Genomic DNA, 18,001 nt, shown 5'->3' with positions numbered 1-18,001 from the left:
AAACTCATCTTCTCACCCTCATCGGATAGAAATACATCACTCAAACCATACATATAAGCGGAATAACAGCAAATAATGTATAAAGATTGGTTTCACGTGATTCTTATAAATGATGATTCACGTCCTCAATGTGTTGTTTATTCCAACGAACAAACGTTCCTCATGTTCTTACCAACAAAAGCTTGAAAGCAGCGATATTGAAACGCCATATTAAAGCAAAGCATCCAAAATTCATTAAAAAACCAATATATACATTTTTTCCCGCCTATCAGCGTTTTCATACATACAATACAATTACAGATCAAGGCTAGAGGTAGAAAAATATCTTCGAGTTGCCGTCTATCAAATTAAACCTGGATTTGATATGTTGTGGATTATACACAAAGCTTATAATTTGCATTAGTCATAATAAACGCTATTATTCACAATTTTATGTGCTAAGTTTCATCTAATTTTGTGCAGGAAAAATGCTAGTGTCGACAATAGTCTTAAAATCATAACTAATTACATGTTTACTAAATGCTTGGGTCGCGAGAAGTTAGGAAAAAATTTTTTTGGGTCGCGCTAAAAAGTAGTTGCAGACCCCCCTGCGTAACACAGCGCGGTGACACTGAACTAACTCGTAGCTAGGGTTGCCACTTCTGGATACATTTTTTTTCGAATCGAATCTCGAATCAAAACTTTTCGAATCGAATCTTTCCGAATCTGATTCCATTAAGCTTTTTTTTTTATTACATGCGTATGTTTGCCCAAAGTCACAAAAAAGCTCAAATCTAGAAGAAAAAAATTTGAAAATGGAATAGGCTATATAGCAAGGATGATAAGGGTTTTTCAGTGAATAAGCCACACTTATTTTCATCATGATAAAAAAGATGTAGGTCATAGATATCACTAATAAATGCATTGATGAAAAACTTGCTGTTGCAACTTATCTGTGAGTCTTACAATACTGAGTTATTGTGTTATACTTGTATCAGGGCTGAGGCAATTTGATGGAATTCATATGAGAAAATAAGCAGGGAACAGTTGTACTGTTATGTCGTAAACACAGTAACAGCACTGCTTTTCCTTGTCCCACACCAGTATATGTGACCGTGGTATTTCCCTTCTTGTTATATTGAATTAAGGCCGGCCTTATTACCGATTCTTTATCTTCAAAATCTTAGTACAATATTTTATATTTATGCTAGCAGCATAGAGTAATACGACAAAAACATTCTAATTGCATCTGAATTACTATAAATGGGAAATGCTTACAAGAATATGATTGAAGACGATAAAATTAACCACGATTAAATTAAATTCGATAAAAACAATCGTTCATCCGACTACGATTGCGAACAAAAATTTCCATAAATATTAGAGAAAGTATTATTTGTGGCTAACAGCGTTATTGGCTAACTCGGGCTTCATTATTAATGTGGACTACGTTTAATTTCGTAATTCAGAAAGTCCAAATGTGCATAATGGACGCCGCGCTGACGAGCGATAATTGGTTGACGCTTTATCTCGATCGGACATGGTCGCTGGGGCTAAAGTAAGACGACATTCGCACAGTATGCTCGGTCTGGTATGAAATCTGCCACGTGTTGATGTAAAACAGTGCACAAGTTGCCATTCCTCAAGTATTATTTACTCCCACCTGTCCGTTATGACATTTGCTCGAAATAATCCGAAATGTTTTATTCGCTTGTATCGCGCTAACAAATTTAAAAGTAAATACTACTTTTTTTTGTAACAGCTGAAAAAAGACGTGTATGTACTATTACATTATGTCCCCCTGATTTCGTTTATCGCCACTCGAGTGGAAGCCTGACAAACGCAATCAAAATAAATATATATTTTAGGATGAGAAACATGATTGTCAATTAACATTGCCGTCGATGAACTCATTCAGTAATAGTTCTCTTCAAATGTACGCAAAATATTGCTCTCAGAACAAAGTTTAAATTAAATTTCAATCAAAATTAAACATTATCTAGACGTCGGTGGCCGATTCTTTATCCAATCATGCCAGGGCATACAATAACTTAGTCGCAGCGCAGGTGTGCTGTTGAAAATTTTCATCAAAATTGTCACGAATTTTCAGGTATACGATCCATTTAAATTCGCGCATAATGGAAACTTCGGCTATTTAGTGGAAAACTGAACTCGCAGTTTGCTGGTAATTACGCCACACATCATCTCGAGTGATGCGTAAAAGAGTGTGTTGTGTCGAACTTGAAACAAATGACGGCAGACAAGTAAAAAAGTCAATCACGAAAAATTCATTTTCATTTATTTACGTCCCGTAATTTGTTGCTATTTGGAGTGCCGCATAAACGCATTCGGCAGTTTTAACGCCACCGAAAACAACGATTAACAAATGTTCAATGTTTTTCTTTCGATCCCGTAATTTGGTGTTATTTGGAGTGCTGCATAAACGCATTCGGTAGTTTTAACACCGCCGAAAACAACGATTAACACACGTTCAATGTTTTTTTTTTCGGTCCCGTAATTTGGCGTTATTTGGAGTGCCGCATAAACACACTCTGGCAGATTTAAAGCCGCCGAAAACGACGATTTAACAAACGTTCAATGTTTTTTTTTTTCTCTAAATCGCTCTCTTTTTCCGAATCGCGTAAATCTGATTCGAATCGATCCGGAAAAGATGCGATTCGAATCGATCCGATTCGTAAATCCAAAAGTGGCATCCCTACTCGTAGCTGTCAAAAGCTTGAAAATCCATACAAATAAAAGAGATAAAAAAATGAAACTTGGCAGGTGGGTAGAGTTGTGTTTCTTTTAATTAACAACCTTCGAGGGTTTCGCGTTTCTACGTTGAAAGGAGGGGGTGCGCATTTCCAATACGTCGATAATATCTTTGTCAACCAATTTGCGACCAGCGTGTTTTTGTCTGTTTGATTGCTGTGATGTGGTGCTTTGTTTATAATTTGACGAGTTTTGTTCGAAATAATCGTGTTCTTAAAATATATGACGGTCAGAAATGCAATTAGAAGCCCAGTTAGAGAAGTTCTGGTACCATAACACAGGGGTCCGCAACTACGGGGTCGCGACCCAAATTTGGGCGGCGAAACAATTTGAATTTTCCATAAATATGAGCATTGCGTCTGTGTAGCGTATTTATGTATAACAACTTTATAAATATCTGATTATAATATGAATGTTTCCCCGAGTATACACTTCCTTATTTGCTGCCGTAACATTAGCCAATCAGCATAAGTGCAAAATTGAAGTAACAATAAACGTTTCAGAAGCGCTCAGATACTTTTGCCATTCAGACAGTCTTTCGTGGTTGTTGACAAACTGGTTACTAAAGACTCCAAAATACGAGCGGAAGATACAACGGAGAAATTAAGTGAGAACAGAACACTGCATGCACCTCCAGACATCTTTGCGTCTTCAAGCAGTGGGGATAACGCCCGACAAAAGACCCATCTCCTCACCCTCATCGGATAGAAATACATCACTCAAACAATCCTTATAAGCGGAAGAAAAAGAATTGTTATGCGAAAAGAAAACAATGACAAAGTATTTCACAATCTTAGAAAAATCTCAAAAGGCATTGTATGAAGTGGCATATTTAATCGCCAAAGATAAGAAAAAAAAACACATACCATTGGAGAAACACTAATCAAAAGTATTGCAATGAGTTAAGTTATGAATGGAGACAAGGTAACTAAGGAAATGAAAAAATACCAATATCTGTACATGCCATTTGCCGACGTATCAGCGAAATGGGTCAAGATATTAGGTGCCAACTGATTGATAGAGTCAAAGGAGGAAAATAATACGTCTGGTTTAGCGCAGTTGATTGTGTTCGTTAGGTATATAAGTTACTCAAGTGCTTGGCGCTTTCTGGAACATGCACTGGTCAAGACATATTCTCAACAGTGGCGACGAGACTACAGAATGATGGATTATCATGGGAGCGGTGTATTAGTATTTGTACTAATAGGGCTGGGGCCATGACGGGAAAACAAAGGTTTTTTAGCAAGAGTATTACAAATTGCGCATCATATCAATTTTACGCATTGCATTCACTATAGGGAAAATCTGGCTAGCAAAACATTGGACACACCAGGGTCCGCAAATACGGGGTCGCGACCCACGTTTGGGTCAATCGGCATAAGTGCAGAGATTGACGTAACAATAAACGTTTTAAATTTAGGTTGATATTAAATTTAAAAATGAAAGTGATGTTATTCAAGTAACGTATTTCTTACTTTTAGCCTACTGCGATTTTGTAGTTGTCAATTTTGAAAACCCGATTTCACATAAATGTAAAAATGCCTGTAAAAGCTTTTTTTGCAAAGCCGGGGTATTCAGATAGCAGTATTGCCCAAAAGGTTGCCAAAGTAGCTACCCTATAAATCGCAAAGACTCTTTTCAACTCATTATTGTTTGAAATTTCAATCAATAAAAGATGTTATTAGGACATTGTCCGTCTTTTGCGTCACGTTTCTGTGGACCGGTAGTAACCTTTCCGCGGCCCGGCGGTTGCCGACTACTGATTTAGTCATTCAGACAGACTTTCATGGTTGTGAATATAATACTTGAAAACTGTCCTCGACCCGCTGCCCTATTTCCATCTACTTACCTTACCTATCCTCGACCCACTGCCCTACCTCCATCTACCTACCTATCCTCGACCTCCCTCAACTTTCCTATCCTCGACCCACCGCCCTATCTCCCTCAACCTTCCTATCCTCGACCCATTACTCTATCTCCCTATTCTCGACCCACTGCCCTATCTCCCCAACTTTCCTACCCTCGAACCACCACTCTATCTCCCTCAACCTTTCTCTTCTCGACCGACTGCCATATCTCCCTCAACCTACCTATCCTCGACCCACTGCCCCATCTCCCCAACATTCCCACCCTCGAACCACCGCTGTATCTCTCTCAACCTTTCTCTTCTCGACCGACTGCCACATCTCCCTCAACCTACCTATCCTCGATCCACTGCCCTATCTGCCACAACTTACCTATCTTTGAACAACGGCGCTAAACTATTTAGTACCTGACATAACGGCGCTTTATTCACGACCCGATCGCCACACTGAACTTTACTATCTTCCGACCAACTTCCATCGGTTATACTGGTCGTGTATGCCAATGAGATGATTCAATCGTACGTCGCAAAAACATGATTGACGGCATTCGTATATGTAGACTGGAATCTCAAATGGTAAACAATAACCATAGTTGGCAGTTTAAAAATGTTTTACTAATTGGGCTACTGATGGTTTCTTGTTGGGAATGACAGTTTTCTAAATTTTAACAAGCCGTTTTATGCCCTTAATAATTGGCCATGTCGTGAGTTTTGACTAAATAAAAAAAGGCCTACTTGTGCCCTTAATAATTGGCCATGGCGTGAGTCTTGTGACAATATGATGCTGATCCAAAATAGGCAATAGTGCTCTGGTCCGTATAAAGTCGTTTTCTTCAACATTTTAAAGTAAAAGCAATGCCAAAGATTACGTTCGAACTGCCGAAAAGATAAGCTCAATTTTGAGACTATACGCTAATTAAAGAGCCTTTGGCAACGCTAGCTACGACAAAACACTTCATGGTTTAAAAATAGATTGGAAGGGATTACACTCACTGAGCGACTTAAATAAACTCACTGAGTGACTTTTCAGCCTTCTCAGTCACGTAAAAGAAATTTGTATATAAATCTTAGTTGGATTAAAAAATGCATGATATGACAGAACATTCGTTGAAAAAGACCAAGCGTGCAATTATTTGATTATTTCCTCATCGTTTTGCCTTGCACGGAAATACATGCGAAATCGAATGAGTTTCTGGAAGGGAACTCAGATATGTCGATATCGAATGGCCTGTTAAATTTTAAAAACGGCAATTGTTACTGGACGGCAATAAAACAAAAACGTCCATTTGGCTCCTGTCAGTTGCAAGTCGGATTATACGTTTCCGTTTTGTTTGGCTGTTGAAAATGGTTATTTCGTATTGTTCCGTTGGTTGTACGTATAGTATAGACAACGAAATGGATATTCAGTTATATTCCACTGATTTCAAAAGATCCGGAAAGTCGCGCAATGTGGATATCATCTAATGCCTATTGGCAGAACTGCTTGGTCTCAAGTCCAGAAGCCATCTTACCTGTGTTTCACTGTTTGCGGACAGCACTTCGTTGATGGTGAGTGATAATGTGGTGATAGTGTGCCGTTATCAATTTCTTTAAATATTCACAAGCTCCCTCATTTCAATGGAAAGCAGATGACAAACTACTGTTATTAGTAGGCCTAGGCGTGGGCCTACTTGCAGTTGCAGACTTGACTTGTGTAAGACAGTAAGGAATTAATAATCAATTGCTATTACCAAGTGTGAAAGGTTGAATAGATAACTAAAGTTTAACACCAGTGGTCATGCAAAAAATAACCAGAATTCAATTGAATTCGCCATCTAGGAATACGCTCGCCACCGCATCTCTGATCACCCCCGTAGTTTCACAGGTTTCAATCTCAGAGAGGATTGCAGCTCTACTCCCACATGACCTCTGATCGGTTACGACCATTCCCCACCATCCAAGTCCATGCTTCTGAAAATTGTCATTGGTAAAAAAGATATGCTACCCGGAATCAGATTCATTTACGACTAGTGGCTGTGGTGGGATATGGACCTAAATTTCATTAAGTTGCAACAAGACCACAGTGGCACAAGACCTCAGCTTGCGTGACTTGATAATACATCCTCAGCATCCATTTATTGATGCTTATCGTAATGACAAAGTAACTTGTGATTACTGTGGATTGGAGGAGATAAAGTGTCCATTGTGCTTTAACGAAAGATTGTGCTTTAACGAAAGCAACTCCAAGACGACCCTATCAAGAAAAAAAATTGTTTCGGTGGGTCTGATAGTGAAGGTTTCAGTCTAAAGTTGGACACCGATACTACAACCAGATACAGTTGCCAATGAAACTTAGCGAGGCGGAATATTGCGACTTTGTGATCTGAAAGGAAATTCTGATGGGTAGTCGGCTAGCCGCAACCTTAAGAATCTATATTTTTATTTGAGAGGGGTGTAACCCAAGCTAATTTGCAAATGGTATTCATGGTACCAAATATATCACACACTTTACAGTAATTATAAATTATATTTGAAAAATAAAGCACATCAAAAATGTATTTTTGAAAAAACAATTGGTTTTATCTGCAGATACTAGGTTGATATTGAGATTGACCATTTCAATGCTGAATTTTCTTTAGTCAAAAGGCACACTTGATTCGCAAAGATTTGTGAATGCGCACAGTACACCAATTTGTCTAATGTTTTGATTCCATAGGCAGGAGGTTGTGGATCGGTGCTGCTCATGATGGGATATTACGTGTTTCAAATGAATCCATCGTGCTCAGATTCGACTGTTTTCAAGGTCTGAAGGCTCCAACAGCCTTATTTTATGGGTACACAAGAGAATTTTCAGTGTGGCATGCATGGGTCAGTTGGAGTCACTAACCTCAAAATATCTATAAGCAAGGATAAGATAACCTGGAAGTAACATTCCATAATTTATAGTCAAAAATGTATCTTCCTCCACAGCCCTTTCAAATGAAAGATATGATGCCTCGGGGGTAATTTCTATCAAATATTTTACAGTATTATGGTTCTAGGCGGCTTTTTTTTATAGTGTGGTAGGTCTAGTCGAAAGGCACATTAAATGTTTATTCTAACAACTGCAAATTAATATCGCAACGCATACAAGTTAACCGAATTTGTTGAAATGGTCCTGCCTTTTGCCTTTCTTCAAAATCCCCCTTTTTCTAACTATTCTCTTCCTCTCTGGGGATGGCGAAAATTCAAATATCGATGGGACATATAAGCAGCTGATAATGGGTTATCTTCCCTTTAACAGAATTTGTTGAAATGGTTTTGCCTTTCTTCAAAATCCCCCTTTTTCTAACTATTCTCTTCCTCTCTGGGGATGGCGAAAATTCAAATATCGATGGGACACATAAGCAGCTGATAATGGGTTATCTTCCCTTTTTCCTGAAAATAAATTAAACACTAATCATCATTTGACAGTGCCAAGTTTGTGTATGAGATCAGTAATAAATTACTTGCTAACTAACAAAACAATCAGACAACACCTTCAAAACGCAACTATGCCTACCAATGTGGGTAGTTTTTAGGATAGAATTTATCTGTGGTTGGGGACAGATTGCAAGGTGCAACATCGTACGATTACCATTCTATGTTGGGATTAGTTAGCCAGTTATTTGTTTTAGAAGGTTCCAATACATTTGAACCCACGTACATTTGAACCCATGACAATTGCACCTGTATGCTATTGCACCTATGGAATTTTTTTTGTTTCACGGATAGTTAAACCCATACTAACCCTAACCCGTGGGTTTTAGCACCCGCATATAGATTGAACTCGTGGATATACGCATGGGTTCAAATGTACGTGGGTTCAAATGTACGGTCACCGTTTTAGAAGCATGGACTTTTAATGTGGGGGATGTCGTAATCGACCAGCGGTCGTGTGAACCACCCTCAGTGGGAGGAGAGCTGCAATCCCCTCGCACATAACTATCCCCGCATGGGATTGGAACCTGTGAAACTCCCAGGGGGATCAGAGATGCGGTGGCGAGCGTATTCTTAGATGGAGAATTCAATTGAATTCTGGTTATTTTTTGCATTAGCACTGGCGTTAAACTTTAGTTATCTATTCAACTTTTCACACTTACTAATAGATTACCTGCTAACTAGGGAAACAATACCTTATGGCAATTATTGATTAATACGCGCGGCGGTGTGGCTCAACGGGCTAAGCGTTAGGAATACGCTCGCCACCGCACCTCTAATTACTCTGCGTGGGTTCGCAGGTTCGAATCCCATGCAGGGATGGTCATGTGCGAGAGGATTGCTGGACTCCTCGCCGTCGTTGGGTGGTTCACGTAACCGCTGGTCGGTTACGGCTTCCTCCACCACCAAGTCCATGCTTCCGAAAACAAACAATATATAACTAATCCCATACCCGACTTGGAATGGTAACCGGACGAGAGGCCGTGGTTCGCCATATGAATAGGCCGTCTTATCGGCTTTCCTCTCCCCGGGATAAATATGTAAATCCTAATCCTACCTTACACTAGTCAAGTATGCAAGTAGGCCTACCAATAACAGTAGTTTGTCATCTGCTTTCCATTGGAATGAGGGAGCTTATGAATATTTAAAAAATTGATAACGGCACATTATGACTCACCATCAACGAAGTGGTGTCCGCAAACAGTGAAACACAAGTGAGATGGCTTCTGGACTTGACACCAAGCAGTCCTGCCAATAGATGATATCCACATTGTGCGACGTTCGGAACTTTTGAAAACAGTGGAATATAACTGAAGATCCATTTCGTTGTCTATACTATACGTAAAGCCAACGGAACAATACGAAATAACCATTTTCAACAGCCAAATAAAACGGAAACGTATAATCCGACTTGCAACTGACAGGAGCCAAATGGACGTTTTTGTTTTATTGCCGTCCAGTAACAAAGTCACGTGACCCGTGCAAGTCCTCTATACCTTCACTGGCTCTAAAGTCTAAATCAGGTCGGCAAACTTTTGTCGTTCGCGGGCCAAAATTAAAAGTTGCAAGTCATTGGCGGGCCGCACGTATTTTTAGAAAGGTTGTTGTTAGGTTATAATATAATTTAGTTTCTCAAAATAAATTCTGTCACGTGAAGAATATAATCGTCAATTAAGCTGTTTTGCTAATATAATTCAGTCAAGCGTCGTGGGCCGGATCCGGCCCGCGGGCCGTAGTTTGCCGACCCCTGATCTAAATCCTTCAATGAAAGTTCCATCATTTTACTGTGTCGGCGGATATTTGTCCCATCACTGCATCTAGAAATCACTAATACATTCATGCATAGACCAAATTCGATATGAAGATATCAAATATAATTGGCTTCATAACTGCAAACTCTCCCTTAACAACGAAACATTGCGATAATCCTACGTGCTGAAAGAGCAACTAAATAATACGATTTCAATCCATTCATTACTAGTAAACGGTTTAACAAGTATTTCCTGGTTGCCGTAGGCGTAGTATATTAGTCACCTCAAAGGCGAGCAACGATGAACACAATTGAATTGATATGACAAGACATTTTAAATTCTCGGGTCGGCCATGGATTGAATATTTTACGCAACAGAAATCTCGTTATCCGCTGAAAAAGACGTTTTTTAAGAAGTGGTCTAATCGCGATGAGTGTTGCTCGGGAATTTTCTATTCTGAACCCCCTTTCTTTTTAGAAAACCATGGCTGCTTCGCCCTTAGTTATAGATAATGTTATATTTGAATCCCTACCACATTTCGACACCACCGTCGTCAAATTTCATTAGTGACTGACGTTAATGCTTCTTCACAGGTACAAAATTAACCAAGTCAGTTTTTTAAGTGAATGAATAGCTCGCGGAGCCCTGAGGCTCCGTACGGAGCACTTATAGCAGTGGGGATCAACGCCCGACAAAAGACTCATCTTCTCACCCTCATCGGATAGAAATACATCTCTCAAACCATACATATAAGCGGAATAACAGCGAATAATGTATAAAGATTGGTTTCACGTGATTCTTATAAATGATCATTCACGTCCTCAATGTGTTGTTTGTTCCAACCAACAAACGTTCCTCATGTTCTTACCAACAAAAGCTTGAAAGCAGCGATATTGAAACGCCATCTTAAAGCAAAGCATCCAAAATTCATTAAAAAACCAATATATACATTTTTTCCCGCCTATCAGCGTTTTCATACATACAATACAATTACAGACCAAGGCTAGAGGTAGAAAAATATCTTCGAGTTGCCGTCTATCAAATTAAACCTCGATTTGATATGTTGTGGATTATACACAAAGCTTTTGCATTAGTCATAATAAACGCTATTATTCACAATTTTATGTGCTAAGTTTCATCTAATTTTGTGCAGGAAAAATGCTAGTGTCGACAATAGTCCTAAAATCGATAACTAATTACATGTTTACTAAATGCTTGGGTCGCGAGAAGTTAGGAAAATTTTTTTTTTGGGTCGTGCTAAAAAGTAGTTGCAGACCCCCCTGCCGTAACACAGCGCGGTGACACCGAACTAACTCGTAGCTGTCAAAAGCTTGAAAATCCATACAAATAAAAGAGATAAAAAGATGAAACTTGGCAGGTGGGTAGAGTTGTGTTTCTTTTAATTAACAACCTTTGAAGATTTCGCGTTTCTACGTTGAAAGGTGGGGGTGCGCATTTCCAATACGTCGATAATATCTTTGTCAACCAATTTGCGACCACCGTGTTTTTGTCTGTTTGATTGCTGTGATGTGGTGCTTTGTTTATAATTTGACGAGTTTTGTTCGAAATAATCGTGTTTTTAAAATATATGACGGTCAGAAATGCAATTAGAAGCCCAGATAGAGAAGTTCTGGTACCATAACACAGGGGTCCGCAACTACGGGGTCGCGACCCAAATTTGGGCGGCGAAACAATTTGAATTTTCCATAAATATGAGCATTGCGTCTGTGTAGCGTATTTATGTATAACAACTTTATAAATATCTGATTATAATATGAATGTTTCCCCGAGTATACACTTCCTTATTCGCTGCCCTAACATTTGCCAATCAGCATAAGTGCAAAATTGAAGTAACATTAAACGTTTCAGAAGCGCTCAGATACTTTTGCCATTCAGACAGTCTTTCGTGGTTGTTGACAAACTGGTTACTAAAGACTCCAAAATACGAGCGGAAGATACAACGGAGAAATTAAGTGAGAACAGAACACCGCATGCACCCCCAGACATCTTTGCGTCTTCAAGCAGTGGGGATAACGCCCGACAAAAGACTCATCTCCTCACCCTCATCGGATAGAAATACATCACTCAAACAATCCTTATAAGCGGAAGAAAAAGAATTGTTATTCGAAAAGAAAACAATGACAAAGTATCTCACAATCTTAGAAAAATCTCAAAAGGCATTGTATGAAGTGGCATATTTAATCGCCAAAGATAAAAAAAAAACACATACCATTGGAGAAACACTAATCAAAACTATTGCAATGAGTTAAATTATGAATGGAGACAAGGTAACTAAGAAAATGAAAAAATACCAATATCTGTACATACCATTTGCCGACGTATCAGCGAGATGGGTTAAGATATTAGGTGCCAACTGATTGATAGAGTCAAAGGAGGAAAATACTACGTCTGGTTTAGCGCAGTTGATTGTGTTCGTTAGGTATATAAGTTACTCAAGTGCTTGGCGCTTTCTGGAACATGCACTGGTCAAGACATATTCTCAACAGTGGCGACGAGACTACAAAATGATGGATTATCATGGGAGCGGTGTATTAGTATTTGTACTGATAGGGCTGGGGCCATGGCGGGAAAACAAAGGTTTTTTAGATTATTACAAATTGCGCCTCATATCAATTTTACGCATTGCATTCACTATAGGGAAAATCTGGCTAGCAAAACATTGGACACACCAGGGTCCGCAAATACGGGGTCGCGACCCAAGTTTGGGTCAATCGGCATAAGTGCAGAGATTGACGTAACAATAAACGTTTTAAATTTAGGTTGATATTGAATTTAAATATAAAAGTGATGTTATTCAAGTAACGTATTTCTTACTTTTAGCCTACTGCGATTTTGTAGTTGTCAATTTTGAAAACCCGATCTCACATAAATGTAAAAATGCCTGTGAAAGCTTTTTTTGCAAAGGGTATTCAGATAGCAGTATTGCCCAAAAGGTTGCCAAAGTAGCTACCCTATAAATCGCAAAGACTCTTTTCAACTCATTATTGTTTGAAATTTCAAACAATTAAAGATGTTATTAGGACATTGTCCGTCTTTTGCGTCACGTTTCTGTGGACCGGTAGTAACCTTTCCGCGGCCCGGCGGTTGCCTTCCACTGATTTAGTCATTCAGACAGATTTTCATGGTTGTGAATATTACCTCGTTTTGTCAGTTTTCGCGTGTTATTTGTTAGATTTTAGTTGTGTTTTGGTAAATACAAGTCCTAGACTCGCAAAACCATTCTTCAAATAAGTACCAATAATTTTGCAATGGTAGAGTGTAAAGAGGAAGAATTCAAGAGACCAAAAGTCGGGGAAACATCCGTTACTTAGTTGTTCGCATTGTTATATCCTACTACGTAGACTTCAGGTTCTCAAAGTGCTCTGTACGGAGCCTCAGGAGACACTTAGGGCCTTCGCGAGCTATTCGTTTACTTGAAAACTGTCCTCGACCCGCTGCCCTGTTTTCATCTACTTTCCTATCCTCGACCCACTGCCCTACCTCCATCTACCTACCTATCCTCGACCTACTGCCCGACCTCCCTCAACTTTCCTATCCTCGACCCACCGCCCTATCTCCCTCAACCTTCTTATCCCCGACCCATTACTTTATCTCCCTATCCTTGACCCACTGCCCTATCTCCCAAACTTTCCCACCCTCGAACCACCACTCTATCTCCCTCAACCTTTCTCTTCTCGACCGACTGCCATATCTCCCTCAACCTACCTATCCTCGACCCACTGCCCTATCTGCCACAACTTACCCATCTTTGACCTACGGCGCTAAACTATTTAGTACCTGACATAACGGCGCTTTATTCACGACCCGATCGCCACACTGAACTTTACTATCTTCCGACCAACTTCCATCGGTTATACTGGCCGTGTATGCCAATGAGATGATTCAATCGTACGTCGACAAAACATGATTGACGGCATTCGTATATGTAGACTGGAATCTCAAATGGTAAACAATAACCATAGTTGGCAGTTTAAAAATGTGTTACTAATTGGGCTACTGATGGTTTCTTGTTGGAAATGACAGTTTTCTAAATTTTAACAAGCCGTTTTATGCCCTTAATAATTGACATGTCGTGAGTTTTGATTAAATAAAAAAAGCCTCTTTGTGCCCTTAATAATTGGCCATGTGGTGAGTCTTGTGGCAATATGATGCTGATCCGAAATAGGCAATAGTGCTCTGGTCCGTATAAAGTCGTTTTCTTCAACATTTTAAAGTAAGAGCGATGCCAAAGATTACGTTCGAACTGCGTCCGAAAAGATAAGCTCAATTTTGAGACTATACGCCGAATTAAAGAGCCGTTGGCAACGCTAGCTACGACAAAACACTTCATGGTTTAAAAATAGATTGGAAGGGATTACACTCACTGAGCGTTAGTGAGTGACTGACGTTAATGCTTCTTCACAGGTACAAAATTAACCAAGTCAGTTTTTTAAGTGAATGAATAGCTCGCGGAGCCCTGAGGCTCCGTACGGAGCACTTATAGCAGTGGGGATCAACGCCCGACAAAAGACTCATCTTCTCACCCTCATCGGATAGAAATACATCTCTCAAACCATACATATAAGCGGAATAACAGCGAATAATGTATAAAGATTGGTTTCACGTGATTCTTATAAATGATCATTCACGTCCTCAATGTGTTGTTTGTTCCAACGAACAAACGTTCCTCATGTTCTTACCAACAAAAGCTTGAAAGCAGCGATATTGAAACGCCATCTTAAAGCAAAGCATCCAAAATTCATTATAAAACCAATATATACATTTTTCCCCGCCTATCAGCGTTTTCATACATACAATACAATTACAGACCAAGGCTAGAGGTAGAAAAATATCTTCGAGTTGCCGTCTATCAAATTAAACCTCGATTTGATATGTTGTGGATTATACACAAAGCTTTTGCATTAGTCATAATAAACGCTATTATTCACAATTTTATGTGCTAAGTTTCATCTAATTTTGTGCAGGAAAAATGCTAGTGTCGACAATAGTCCTAAAATCGATAACTAATTACATGTTTACTAAATGCTTGGGTCGCGAGAAGTTAGGAAAATTTTTTTTTTGGGTCGTGCTAAAAAGTAGTTGCAGACCCCCCTGCCGTAACACAGCGCGGTGACACCGAACTAACTCGTAGCTGTCAAAAGCTTGAAAATCCATACAAATAAAAGAGATAAAAAGATGAAACTTGGCAGGTGGGTAGAGTTGTGTTTCTTTTAATTAACAACCTTTGAAGATTTCGCGTTTCTACGTTGAAAGGTGGGGGTGCGCATTTCCAATACGTCGATAATATCTTTGTCAACCAATTTGCGACCACCGTGTTTTTGTCTGTTTGATTGCTGTGATGTGGTGCTTTGTTTATAATTTGACGAGTTTTGTTCGAAATAATCGTGTTTTTAAAATATATGACGGTCAGAAATGCAATTAGAAGCCCAGATAGAGAAGTTCTGGTACCGTAACACAGGGGTCCGCAACTACGGGGTCGCGACCCAAATTTGGGCGGCGAAACAATTTGAATTTTCCATAAATATGAGCATTGCGTCTGTGTAGCGTATTTATGTATAACAACTTTATAAATATCTGATTATAATATGAATGTTTCCCCGAGTATACACTTCCTTATTCGCTGCCCTAACATTTGCCAATCAGCATAAGTGCAAAATTGAAGTAACATTAAACGTTTCAGAAGCGCTCAGATACTTTTGCCATTCAGACAGTCTTTCGTGGTTGTTGACAAACTGGTTACTAAAGACTCCAAAATACGAGCGGAAGATACAACGGAGAAATTAAGTGAGAACAGAACACCGCATGCACCCCCAGACATCTTTGCGTCTTCAAGCAGTGGGGATAACGCCCGACAAAAGACTCATCTCCTCACCCTCATCGGATAGAAATACATCACTCAAACAATCCTTATAAGCGGAAGAAAAAGAATTGTTATTCGAAAAGAAAACAATGACAAAGTATCTCACAATCTTAGAAAAATCTCAAAAGGCATTGTATGAAGTGGCATATTTAATCGCCAAAGATAAAAAAAAAAACACATACCATTGGAGAAACACTAATCAAAACTATTGCAATGAGTTAAATTATGAATGGAGACAAGGTAACTAAGGAAATGAAAAAATACCAATATCTGTACATACCATTTGCCGACGTATCAGCGAGATGGGTTAAGATATTAGGTGCCAACTGATTGATAGAGTCAAAGGAGGAAAATACTACGTCTGGTTTAGCGCAGTTGATTGTGTTCGTTAGGTATATAAGTTACTCAAGTGCTTGGCGCTTTCTGGAACATGCACTGGTCAAGACATATTCTCAACAGTGGCGACGAGACTACAAAATGATGGATTATCATGGGAGCGGTGTATTAGTATTTGTACTGATAGGGCTGGGGCCATGGCGGGAAAACAAAGGTTTTTTAGATTATTACAAATTGCGCCTCATATCAATTTTACGCATTGCATTCACTATAGGGAAAATCTGGCTAGCAAAACATTGGACACACCAGGGTCCGCAAATACGGGGTCGCGACCCAAGTTTGGGTCAATCGGCATAAGTGCAGAGATTGACGTAACAATAAACGTTTTAAATTTAGGTTGATATTAAATTCAAAAATAAAAGTGATGTTATTCAAGTAACGTATTTCTTACTTTTAGCCTACTGCGATTTTGTAGTTGTCAATTTTGAAAACCCGATCTCACATAAATGTAAAAATGCCTGTGAAAGCTTTTTTTGCAAAGGGTATTCAGATAGCAGTATTGCCCAAAAGGTTGCCAAAGTAGCTACCCTATAAATCGCAAAGACTCTTTTCAACTCATTATTGTTTGAAATTTCAAACAATTAAAGATGTTATTAGGACATTGTCCGTCTTTTGCGTCACGTTTCTGTGGACCGGTAGTAACCTTTCCGCGGCCCGGCGGTTGCCTTCCACTGATTTAGTCATTCAGACAGATTTTCATGGTTGTGAATATTACCTCGTTTTGTCAGTTTTCGCGTGTTATTTGTTAGATTTTAGTTGTGTTTTGGTAAATACAAGTCCTAGACTCGCAAAACCATTCTTCAAATAAGTACCAATAATTTTGCAATGGTAGAGTGTAAAGAGGAAGAATTCAAGAGACCAAAAGTCGGGGAAACATCCGTTACTTAGTTGTTCGCATTGTTATATCCTACTACGTAGACTTCAGGTTCTCAAAGTGCTCTGTACGGAGCCTCAGGAGACACTTAGGGCCTTCGCGAGCTATTCGTTTACTTGAAAACTGTCCTCGACCCGCTGCCCTGTTTTCATCTACTTACCTATCCTCGACCCACTGCCCTACCTCCATCTACCTACCTATCCTCGACCTACTGCCCGACCTCCCTCAACTTTCCTATCCTCGACCCACCGCCCTATCTCCCTCAACCTTCCTAACCCCGACCCATTACTTTATCTCCCTATCCTTGACCCACTGCCCTATCTCCCAAACTTTCCCACCCTCGAACCACCACTCTATCTCCCTCAACCTTTCTCTTCTCGACCGACTGCCATATCTCCCTCAACCTACCTATCCTCGACCCACTGCCCTATCTGCCACAACTGACCCATCTTTGACCTACGGCGCTAAACTATTTAGTACCTGACATAACGGCGCTCTATTCACGACCCGATCGCCACACTGAACTTTACTATCTTCCGACCAACTTCCATCGGTTATACTGGCCGTGTATGCCAATGAGATGATTCAATCGTACGTCGACAAAACATGATTGACGGCATTCGTATATGTAGACTGGAATCTCAAATGGTAAACAATAACCATAGTTGGCAGTTTAAAAATGTGTTACTAATTGGGCTACTGATGGTTTCTTGTTGGAAATGACAGTTTTCTAAATTTTAACAAGCCGTTTTATGCCCTTAATAATTGACATGTCGTGAGTTTTGATTAAATAAAAAAAGCCTCTTTGTGCCCTTAATAATTGGCCATGTGGTGAGTCTTGTGGCAATATGATGCTGATCCGAAATAGGCAATAGTGCTCTGGTCCGTATAAAGTCGTTTTCTTCAACATTTTAAAGTAAGAGCGATGCCAAAGATTACGTTCGAACTGCGTCCGAAAAGATAAGCTCAATTTTGAGACTATACGCCGAATTAAAGAGCCGTTGGCAACGCTAGCTACGACAAAACACTTCATGGTTTAAAAATAG

General features: G+C 39.5%; 1 long non-coding RNA gene across 1 annotated transcript; it reads right to left on the bottom strand.

The window, feature by feature from the left end:
- Positions 1–7,804: 7,804 nt before the first annotated feature.
- LOC144427385 (uncharacterized) lies at positions 7,805–9,543 on the bottom strand. Its single transcript, XR_013477950.1, has 2 exons — positions 9,231–9,543; positions 7,805–8,011 (listed from the first exon to the last, which is right to left on the bottom strand). It is a non-coding gene; the product is annotated as an uncharacterized LOC144427385 (long non-coding RNA).
- Between the last annotated feature and the right edge of the window lie 8,458 nt (positions 9,544–18,001).

The sequence above is a fragment of the Styela clava genome, chromosome 9 (genome assembly GCF_964204865.1).
Source record: "Styela clava chromosome 9, kaStyClav1.hap1.2, whole genome shotgun sequence".
Classification (NCBI taxonomy): domain Eukaryota; kingdom Metazoa; phylum Chordata; class Ascidiacea; order Stolidobranchia; family Styelidae; genus Styela; species Styela clava.
Note: the sequence above shows the minus strand (reverse complement) of the source record. Positions and strands in the feature narration are given on the sequence as shown.